Raw genomic sequence first — 12,458 nt, 5'->3', positions numbered from 1 at the left:
CATGATTAACTGAAGAAGCTTACTAATGTTTAGATAGAGAAGTGTGATTAGCTAGCTACTGGCTTTTAAAATTAAATGCCATAGTAATAAGTCAAATGGCAGTATAGTCATTTTTTGTTTTAATAAGGTTTATAATTTTGAAGTTTGTAGTTCTTAGTTTTTTGATTGTCTTTTAATTCATTTCATTTATTTATGTTTTATTCCTGCCATTTCATATTTCCACGCACAATTCAGTTCTTAATGACCTGAACTCTAAAATCATTACAAATTAAAACGATGAGAAGGTGGCACGATTTGAACACGTAGTTTTTTTTTTCTGTTGAAAAAAAAACTACGTGTTCAAATCTTATATAGAATACTAGGAACTATTTTCATCTGAAAGGCAAATTAACTATTCTTGTATGGAAGAGTTTTTCATTCTTCAGAAAGAAAACCAGCCAGTGAACGTACCTAATTAACAGTTGTATTATGTTGGCCTCATAGTGTTAGCTGCTTAAGCTTTTACAGATCAGCACTGATTGCTAGAATGCTATGTTCATTAGCGTATATGGTATTCTACCAGTTATTATTGAGAAGGGGGAGCTGTATAATATAAACAAACATATTGCCTATTTCATTTCTGATTTCATTTTCATTACCTGAGATTTTCATCAAAATTAACCGTTTTTTTTTTTTTTAAATTCTTATTTGTGATATGTATTTTAAATCTACTGTCTTGAAAGCAGGAAGTTTAAAGTAGGATAACTCATAAAATTAAGCCTTTACTGTGTTTATTAAATTGTGCAACATGAAAAGGTTCAGAAGAATTGGAATGAAGAATTTCATATTTGTGTTCTTGTAACTTAACTGCAGCAGAGTGGTCTGTTAATCTGTGAGGTAGTTTGTGTGCAATAATACAGAGTTTGTACATGTGTTAAAGCGTAAATGCTTTAACACTGGGAAAAACTCATGATTAAAGTTTATTGGAGTGAAATAGCACTAGGAAATGATTATATTTCCCATACAATTATTGCATCTTACTGAAGAATGCTCATTGCAGCAAAAGCTCAGACATTTTTCACACTTTGACCTTATTTTGCAATCCTTTGATCTTGGACATTATTACACAGCAGTGTCAACAAATGTTGTGATCATTGTGACTAGAACAAGAAAATATGCATAAAAGTACAAAATCGAAAAAAAATATCACTCAAAAAATATGTAAGGAGTCGCATGTGGTCAGAAATAGCTCCTTACTCCACAACTGATTGCGCTAATGGTGGCATATGACTGATTCGGTGTTGAGGGTGGGGGGGACAAGATACTGAGTTACTCGAAATTACAACAAAAATCCATCATTGGTTTTGCCAGAAAACAAATTTGAATAACAGCTAGGATCAAATAGACCCCATGCGACTAATTAAAGGTTAAAAATAGTATTTAATGCTTCCAATAATGCTTCTAATTAAAGGTTAAAAATAGTATTTAATGCTTCCAATATTTCTTCTCAGTTACAGAGACATGGGAGTCGAAAACGAGACTTGACACATACACAAAGGCAGCACAAAACTAACTGAAATGTGGATGAAAGACTAGAGTCCTAACTAGGTGGACACCTGTTGGTGGCCTAGGATGTAAACTGGGATCTTGAATCACAGAATCAATTGGAAAAAGGCCCTCATGCTCCATCACAATAAATTTAAAAGAAAAAGAATGATGTTTTTAGAATCTACTTCTTTTAAATCTCAGCTTAATTTAAATAACTATCGTTGCATAAAACTTTCCAAAATATGGGAAACACTAATTCTTCGAGATCCCAGTTTACATCCTAGGCCACCAACAGGTGTCCATAGAGGGCGTCCCACATAGCTAGGACTCTTGTATTTCGTCCACATGTTTCAGTTAGTTTTGTGCTGCCTTTATGTGCAGTATCGGCTCGTGGCTTAAAATCGTTGGGGTGCTGCAACATTCAAAATATACATACACACTGTAAGTACAGTGTATATTATACAGTTTGGTATAATTCAAAATTACTTAAAAATAAAATATATTCTTCTTGTTTTGTTTCATGAAAAAATATTATTTATTATCGATAAAATTATACAGTTTAGTATATTATACAAATATACAGTTTGGTATAATTCAAAATTACCTAAAAATAAAATATATTCTTCTTGTTTTGTTTCATGGAAAAATAAAATATTGTTTATTATCAATAAAATTATATAGTTTAGTATAATTCAAAATTACCATGACAAATGTTATGTCTTTAATTGTAATGTCCAAATATTTAAAGAGGCAGAGTAAACACAATAAGCACTACAAACACTGCTGCTGGTGCAAACTGCATATAAACAACAGTGGAACTGCGCAATGAACAGTGCCGCATTACGCTAATAGCTCGCATCTCACTATGAAGTGCATATGCTTTTGTGCACGTAGCAATATGACAGTGTGGAAAGCACAGTGCCGCTAGCATCCTTCATCCTCCTAAGTGCTACAAGATGGATTTTTATTATTTTTTATACAAAATAAGAGAATTGTATAGGATTGTTGATGATAAAATTAAATATTACAGGAAAATATAAATAAATTAATAAATATATTTATACATTGAGAAAAATTGGGGGTACTGCAGTTCTGCAGTGCCTATGCACGAGCTTCCCCTGTTTGTGTGTGTATGTGTTACATCTCATTTTGTACTCCCTGACAATGTCTCTGTAACTCAGGTGAAATATTGGAGCATTTAAGTACTATTTTTAATCATTTCTTATTGCTGTTTCACTCCGTTGAACTTTTATCCCCTTCTAGTTTTCTTTAATTTTTTATTTTATTTATTTATTTATTTATTTTTTTTTTGAAAGATTACATGGGCTGTCTTGTTGCGTGCATGTGTATGTGTGTGAAAAAAAGGATCTAAAGAAATGGAAATGGAAAAAAAAGTAGCGATGACTGTGAATATTCGCAGAACAAACCTGTATGTGGGAAGGAAATTTCATGTTATCCTATATCATTTGGGTCACATGGAGTGATTACCCAATATATCGGTCACTTTTGTTTGTTTGTTTTTTTTCCTTGTTTTTTTTTCCCTCTACTGTAGAGTTGGTCATTCCTGGGATTAGTTTTCCTTTCGGTGTTCCAATTTTACTATTACAATCATAAAATCAACATCAGCTGCATTTGGTATTACATGTTAGAAATTTGGATGATTTGCAGAGCATGTTCTATTGCTGCATCTTAGATAAATTTAAGTCTGCCTTGGTGGAATCTGTTCTCTTTCTGGTTTGTCTTCTTCTTTTCTGTGCATTATGCCCACATAAGGTTGTAAAACTATTGGCATGTTAATATACTCTAGATGGGCTAAAGCCTACACTAGTTACTCTAGATCAGTGTTTCTCAAACTTCAGATATCTGCATACCCTTTCTTAAATTTTCATTATTACCAAGTGTCCCCTAATTAATAAATTAATTCAAAATATTAATTAAAATTAAATATCTATTTTATTTGAATTTATATGTTCATTTAAACAAAAAATATGATTTATTTTTAAATTTTGGTTCTCTAGATATGTCAGACGACACACTCATCAATTTCATTTGATCCAGATGCAATATCAACGTTTTCTTGCTGTTGCATCTGGATTGCTGCTTACAGCTACTTGTGTTTGCTATATTGCTCTCTTTTGGGGTTTTTATAAATCCAATCTTTAACCAATGATCCATACGTAAGAATTTGAAAGCTAAAAAAAAATACTGTATTTACTCGAATATAACTCTTAACTTTTTTCCCAAAATTAAAGCTAAAAAATCATGTTGCAAGAGACGTGTGGGAATTTTCAGAAACTAAAGTTTTCAGAAAAAACTGAAAATGGTGTAACTTACCAAGAAGCTTTTACTCGCTATCACTACTTTTGGCATCGAGAATGGTTTCTTTGTGTGTATCGTCAAGGTCATCTATCCAATAGCATCATCATCTTTCCCATTATTTCAAGCAAAAATTACCAGTAATTTACAAGACTTGAGATATGTAGAGCAGCGAAGAACTGCATATGATTGGTGCGGTATTAACAAAAGATCATGCTAACTAAAGACAAATTAGCATTTCAACAGTTGAGTTGAAATGCTAATTCCCTTCAACCGAATTCCATAATATCTGAAACACATTCACTATATATTTCTTAGTTTTAACACGTTAATAATGGGGGTGGTATCAAGCAAAACTATATGTTCCACTGGCAACATATGGTTTTGCTTGGTCTGTATAGCAGTTTCTGTTGGAGAGGGGATGTGATTCATTAGTTAGTGCCATTTTATCCCAGTTGTCTCTAATTGCACTGTTTGTTGAAACCTATGACTCCTTTAATTATGCATAGTCGAAAATTGCCATGTATCCACTAACGACCTTTCGCATACCCCCAGGGGTACGCGTACCACACTTTGAGAAACACTGCTCTAGATATTAGACGAGTTTTTTTGTTTATTTTGTTTTTTTCATGTCACTTGGTTTGTAGTTGGGTATTTCACAGAATATTTTTAGCTAGCTATATCTTAAGCATAGATATTGTGATAGAGTGTATTCATTTGAACTGGAAGTTGACTGATGTTTTTTTCATCATAACTTTATTTTTGTGATATTTGGAATGGATTATATTGTTTTCACTTTGAGTGATAATTGCAGATATATTTATAATATTGGGTTGTTTAGGAAGTTTGTGACAAGTGCTCAATGTCACGATAAGTGATTATCTTTTTTCAGTTGAGAAAATTTTGCTAACTTTAAAATTATTCCATGTCACTAGCATTGTAGCTTGCTGGAAACTAATGGTAAAGCTGAAATCCACCTTAAACAAGTGAGAATTTTGATTTTTTCCAATCAAGTGGCATACATTCAGAAGTGGACAATTGTGGTATTTGGCTTGTATTTCACTCATATCAGCATTTGTTCCAATCTACATAGCTAGTATTGAGAACATTGTCTGTAATATTAATATTGTCTGAAAGGAACTGGCAAAAAAAAAAAAAAAGTTTGTTCACTTGTGTTCTTAAAGGGAGAGAATATATATCTCATATTATTGTATAAATAACATATATTGTTATGAAATTGCATTCAGTAAATCCTGGGACTCCTTGGAGGTGTCAAATAATAATACTGCTGCACATAAAATAGCAAATAGATGTCTGAAAAAAAATCAAAACAGTAAGCCACACCATATAATGAATATAGCAACTTAATGGAGATGTCAGGAAAGTATACAACTGTTTCTGTCATATGTAGTTACCCTCTGATAATTATGTTTTAGTCATAGTGTATATTGAGAGTCAATGCTCATTTGGCCTAACATAATACAAGAGGACAGAACATCATTTTTGCTATTAAACTAATGTATCTCTGAGTAGTTCGGTTAGTAAAATTTATTGCCTGTCTACTGTGAGTCAAAATCTTAATCCTGCATTAGGCATGAATGTTCCTAAAATTCTTCTCAAACAAGCTTGCATTAGTTTCATGAGTTTGTCTTATTTTTTAGAAATATACTGTCAACAGACATTGCACTTTATGATGTCTGATAATGATAAAACTATGGTTGGGCATAAATTCTTTTGCTGCTTTGTATAAATGGGAAGTATAATGTCAGAGACTTTGTTTGGTGCAGCATGCGTAAAATGGATTCATTATATAAGGACTAAAACAAGTTGCATAGTAGTTTCTTGAGTTTTTCTTATTTTTTAAAAATATGTTGCCACCAGACCATGTATTTTGTGATGTCGAATGACAGCGCCATGGTTAAGCATTAATGCTTTGTACAAATAGGGACTTTAATACATGATTCTGTTCAATGCAATGGGTGAAAAATGTGTTACAAAAGGCAAAAGATTTTTGGATGAAAGCAAAAATGGTGAGCGAATCTGTAATAAGTGTGTTTGAGAGTGAGTGCATTGAGTAAAATGCATGATAGCAGAGTGGAGAATGTTGACCAAAGGCAGGAAAATTTGTTGACAAGATTATTGATGAAAGTGCAAGAGAATGAAGAGGGTGTCATGAAAGAAATAGCACACTAACATGGTTCTTTACAAGACAGAGCATAACTCCAACAATTACAAAAGTGTCAGGCTAGTTGTAGAGTTGAGAAAAAGTGCATTTAAAAAAGGAATCATATAGTAAAGTGAGAAAGGGAGAGTAAGAAAAAAAAGTTTTGTTTGGTGATTATATGATCACATAAGTACTTAATGAGAGCATGACTAAATCTTGTTTCCCTTAGTGGAAAAAAGTAATGATATAAGTTAGTCAGGAAGCAAAGACAAAGTGAGAGAAATTATTGTTTTAACAAGCACTAATGATTTGAGAGGTGAGAAGTACGGTATGAGAAAGATTTGAAAGAAGTGAAAAATCGAGAGAGTAAAAATTGTGTCATACTATGATAGGAGTCATACTTTCTACACAACTTACACACTGACTCATGTGCAGAAGGAATGGCTTTAAATCTCTGGATTGAATTCGATGGATGGAAAGACATAAGGCTGAAGGATTAGTCTTAAAGATCCTATCATACTTCCAGCTGAGCTATGAAGGTGTTGAAAGTTTTTTCACTTGGTTATACTATAAATTAAAAATGCCAAGAAATTATATTCTTGGTTTTATCCTTTATTCAAGTGTAAAGTTTGCATGGCTGGGCTACTTGTATATAGAGGCTAATGACTTTACATCAATTGCCTTATGACTTAAAATTTTTCAGGAAATGACAACGTATACTAAAATGTTAATTAAAAAACTTAAATCAATACCTACCTAATTTCGGCAATGTTACATTGCCATCTTCTGGGAACATAAAACTATGATATGTGCATACAGGCACTAACAATGAGCAAATGAGGCTGAAGAAGGCAACTGGCATTGGTCCTAGAGTCCTCAAGGTGCCCCTAGTGGGCTAAATTGGGTTGTCTTGGCTGTTGAGCTGTGTTGGATCGTAACTTCTTCTCAATCACGTTTTATCGTCTTACAATTCTCTCTCTTTAGTGTTTAACTAGTTGTAGGCTGATATATCAATCGAATATGAAGAAATTTTATATTATACTGTGCCAGTCAATATTCTGAATGGCAAGAGCAACTTAGGTAAATCAACCTTCAACTGTACTAGGTTATCATAAGCTGATTTTAGGCCGAGGTTTTTATTACATAGGGTTCCTGCTGAGATTCATATTATTTTAATGAGCAGTGCAATGAAAGAATCGAGCAAATGCAAGATTCAATTCAAACAAAATTATTTAATGCAGTGTCACATAAATTACATCATAACACAGCATTCCAACAGGGTCATTACAATTAAACAAATAGAAAACTTTCATTAAGATTCTAGTATACCATTCAGCTGAGCTCAAACTTTATAAGTAAAGATTATATTTAACAGATCTTACCCTTCTTGTTACAAAGGACTTCTATCATAACTTTACTCTGATCAAGGCTATATTTCAAAACATTTAAATATCAAATCAGTTCAAGATATTCAGCCAAGACAACTCATGAACCATCAGACATTCATTTGTACTTCTCTAAGCTCAGTCAATCAATTTTAGTTCTTGTAAGTTCGAGATTCCTAAATTACAACAAGTAGGCATCTCAGTATTCTCGTTCAGTCAATGAACACCTAATTCAATAATATAGCATTTATCACTTGAAGAGGGAAAAGTGTTAGCATATCACACATTTAATGATACGCGTGGCCACTTCTATCAGGTCAAATCCTCGATAATCTTCCTTCCAATTATGCACTGGAGTTCTGCCATGGCTAACCGCAGCCACGGCAGAACTCCGCGGTCATACCGCAGCAACAGACTCACCATCCTAACTCTGTCACTCTGTTGCCACGGTATGACAGAGAGGAGTTTAGAAGGAGGGGCATAATCGCAAATGACTATGTGCAGGTTATGCAGACGGTGTGGTGTGGAATGAGTTTGATGGGCAAAAGGATTTATACAAGATGGATGGCCTGCATTTGAATGGATTTGGTGTGCAGAGACTGGAAAAAGTGCTATTACCATTCAGGAATGAAGTGAAAATGGATGTGCAGAAGCAGGGAAACTAGAACTACCAAGGAGGGGGGGGGTATGCAGACATCAGTGAGACAGCTGAGTGTAAGAATGTATATAATGTACCAAAGCCAGTACTAAGGACAAGAAATCGGAATGGGATAGTTAGAATAACACATCAAGATAGGAGTGGGACAAATGGAGCTCTGCATTTCATGTATACTAATGCCAGGAGTATTAGGAACAAGAAGGAAGAATTTTTGACCTTGATTGGCTCTTCCTGGCCACAGGTTATTGGCATTAGTGAAACATGGCTGACAGAAGATGATATAGTTAGTGGGATAGAATGTGTAGGTTATAGTGTGTTTAGGAGGGACAGAGAGAATAAAATGGGGGGGGGGAGTGTTATTGATGATAGCTGGTGAACTGCAGCCAAGGAGAATTGAATTTGTATAGCAGAATAGTGAAAAGAGCTCATTTGAGGGTATTTGGTGTGAGATTGAGACTGGCAGAACAAAATATACACTTGGGTGTTGCTATAGACCAGGTGATGGAATAAATGGTGGAGATAGTATGCATAAACAAATTGATGAAATGAGTGGAAGGAGGGTAATTATTATGGGGGATTTCAACTATGGTAATATTGATTGGAAGGAGGAGAGGACACATGTGAGGAAGGAAATGGATTTTATTCAATTATTAAGGGATAACTATCTGAGACAGCATGTAATTGAAAATACTGGTAATAGCATTTGATAATTTGACTGTAATGAATATGACCATGTTGCGACCTATTGGTGAGAGCGATCATAAGGTCTTGACCTGGGAGGTGGCTGAAGGTGTGGAATTTTCGATTAAGACAGGGTATATGTGGAATTACTGTGCTGGCAAGTATGACAAGCTTAGGAGATTGCTTGGATCAGTGCCATGGCATGTACAACTGCAAGGGCTGGATGTCGATAGAGCATGGGAAGTGGTCAAGGAGCATTTACAGGAGGTTATGGCTGATTGTATATCTAGGGTCTGAATAGTAAAACAAGTAGGGGTTAAATGGATGAATAACACCATTAAGCTTGAGCTGCAAAAAAAGAAACAACTGTGGAGGGAATTTAAAGAAAGAGGTGGACCTGCAGGCACATGAACGGTATAAAGTGCAGGCCAGAAGGGTAACGAGTGTGGTAAAAAAAAAGTAAAAGCGGATTATGAAAGGAAACTAGCTATGCAAGTTAAAGAGAATCCCAAACAGTTCTTTCAATATGCTGCAAGCAAAAAAAAAACTACACGGCAAAATGATTTTAAGGAATCACAATGGTAAGGAGGTTACTGAATCAGTCGATGTAGTGGAATTACTGAGTGAGCACTTTGCAAGAGTATATCATCCAGGTGGTGACATTGAAAAAATGAAGGAACTATTAGTTTATATGGGAATTGTGATGAATGAAGTGGAGGTGAATAGTGTATTACAGAACCTTAATGTGAATACATCTGTGGGATTGGATGGTATACCGGCATAGGTCTTACGTGAAGCAGCTAAAGAATTATCAGTGCCCTTGACCATGTTTAATCTGAGTCTCGGGTCTGGTTTAGTCCCGAAGGTGTGGAAAGAGGGGAAAATAGTTCCACTGCATGAGGATCCAAGACTACTGTTGCAAATTACCGACTGATCAGGAGTTATTGTCAAGGTCTTGGAGAAAGTAGTCGAGGGAAAAATACAGGAATGGATTGATGAAAATGAAATACTGTATGGGGGACAGCATGGCTTTGTGAAGGGTAGATCATGCCTCAGTAACTTGCTCAAGTTTTATAACACAATGACGGCTGAATTGGATAAGGTTAATGGGTTTACAGTGATTATGCTGGACCTGGCTAAGGCATTTCCCAGGATACCACATGGAATTCTAATCCATAAACTACAACATATGGGAATGGATATAGGGTTGGTGAGATGGGTAGGTGGTTGGTTGATGTAAAGATATCAGAGAGTACTTTATTCAGGAGTAAAGTCCAAAAGACGGCCTGTGACTAGCGGTGTGCCGCAGGGTTATGTTCTTGGACCACTGCTGTTTAATTTGTTCGTTAACGATATAGGGAAGGATCTAAGAGGAACAGTTCATTTGTTCACTGATGATGCAAAGTTGGGTAGAGCAATAGTGAATGCAGAAGATGTCGAAATCTTGCAGGACAACTTGGATAGATTGGAGTTCTGGGCTAAGGAGAATGGATGTCAATTTAATGTTACAAAATGTAAGGTTATGCATTTTGGCGTGAAAAGATTAGCAGCAGTATACCACATTGGTGGAACTGTACTGCAGGAGATTGATGAGGCCAGGGACTTGGGAGTGTTGGTGGATAGGGAGATGAAGTTTAGGGGCACATTGCAAAAGTGGCTAAATCAGCTCATCGACTCACTTGGTTGTTGAAAAATACTTTGACGAGCAGAGACAAGCAAGTTATTGTACCTCTGTACCGAGCCTTGATAAGACCTCATCTTGCCCAGATTTGGTCACCTAGGTTTCTTTTTGTTGGGGAGGAGGTGGAGAGGATCCAGAGGTGAGTGACCAAGATGATACCAGGTCTATGGAATAAACCTTATGAGAACAGGTTTAAGATTTGTGGATTGCAGAAATTAGTTAATAGGCAGAAAAGGGGAGATATGATTGAAACATACAAATTACTAAAGGGTTTCTATAAGATTAATTCAGAGGATATTTTTGAGATCAGGACTGGTGGTGGAGAACTAGGGGACACATATGGAAGCTGGGAAAGAGTGTGGCTAGCAAGGGTGTTAGAGCTGGGTTCTTTACTTTTAGAGTGGTAAATGAGTGGAATAAGCTTCCAGCGTCTGTTGTGGGTGCTATGACGGTCAGTGAGTTCAAGGCAAGGTATGATGGATACTGTGAGAATGTCGTATAGTTGTGTGGACATGATGTTTAGGGCCTCCCTCGATGAGTAAGGACTCCCTGGAGTTGCCCGTAATAATAAAATCTTGACCTGCTGAATACAGCAACTAGTAACAATATACTATCGGTGGAATTAATTTTCGTTACTTCTCACTAAGTATAGCAAAATTAATCTTACCAGGATATAGCTTCATCACATCATAGGGAGATCGAACAACATTTTTAAAGTCCTTGCTGACTTTTACTTTGTAATAACACAGACTTAAAAGATCTTCCACTTCTGCGACTCATTTATAGACTCTGGAGAATAACTTTTATGCACTTGGTTTGAATTATCTACCTATTTCTTCTTTTTCTTATACGTAAGAAAAAGAAGAAATAGGTAGATAATCCTATTTCCTGCACTATTCCACTGCTAGGCATTAGGAAGTTTTGGTATAACTCCAACTCAGAAAAAGGTAAGTTAAAATACCAAGTGATTCCCGGTCCTTTAAATTCCGTTTTTGGCACGTCAAAATTCCCTTCCAGTCTCCAGGTACTGTTCTCTATACTTTCCTACTCGATTCTCTCTTTACTTTCATTTTTGTATCACTCCTTCCTTTTTTCCCGCCAATAACTGGTTCTCACCGGTTAGGCTCACATCAAACTTGTTTTTCCCTTCATATATAGTAGTTCACGCTCCAACATGCGCTAGGAAAAATTTGCATGTTTTCTCACAACAACCAATCAAATGATATCACAAAGAATCTTCTGGATATATTAAAATTACATACATTACAGTTTCTAATATTATTAAAAGAATAAAGCAAGTAAAATAAAGGACATGTTAATATAGAGGCTTTTCATGTCTATAATGTATTTAAAAATTACATAAATAAAATTAACTAACAAAACTAAAAAGGAATTCATGAATAACATTTTATAAGCAAGAGACTAACAAAATAATTTAAATAAATCCTGCTTATGATATGGTAGGTCTTGTTAATTATGAATGAAGTATTAATTATAAATATCTTCATTCACAATTTAACAGCTGATGTTCTAAGGATGCAAGCTTCCCAAATTTGTGGCAGTCTCATGCACCCAAATTTGTTGAGATTTAGGAAGTTTTTTTAGAGCTGAAGCTGATTCCAAGAACAATCTTTCATATTTATATTTGCTACAGTGTAGTAAAGTGACTTTTTTCCAGCGTATTCTGGAAGAAAGTCACTTTACTACACTGTAGCGTGTAGTAAAGTGTAGTGCGGATTATGTACCAGAAACCCACCACTACACTGTGGTGGGTATCTAGTACATAATCCGCAAGTCCTGAGTGGCTGTATTAGTGAAATTGGATGTAGTCTTTGTGTTCGGAAATCCTGATATTAGCTGCCTTGCCTGTTTAGTCATAGTAGGACAGTTTACAGCTGCAAGGGACCTGGTATACTCCATGTAGGTCTAGGGGAAGTGGCTGGTCTTTGATGGAGCAGATAAGGGATTCCAATTTCTTATGTGGTTTGTAACAGGTAGTCAGTCATATTTTTTTTAGGATTTTTGTGAGCTTTTCAGACATACTCT

The sequence above is a fragment of the Typopeltis vanoorti genome, chromosome 9, assembly GCF_054136105.1.
Source record: "Typopeltis vanoorti isolate ZY-2024b chromosome 9, IOZ_Tvanoo_1.0, whole genome shotgun sequence".
NCBI lineage: Eukaryota > Metazoa > Arthropoda > Arachnida > Uropygi > Thelyphonidae > Typopeltis > Typopeltis vanoorti.
Note: the sequence above shows the minus strand (reverse complement) of the source record.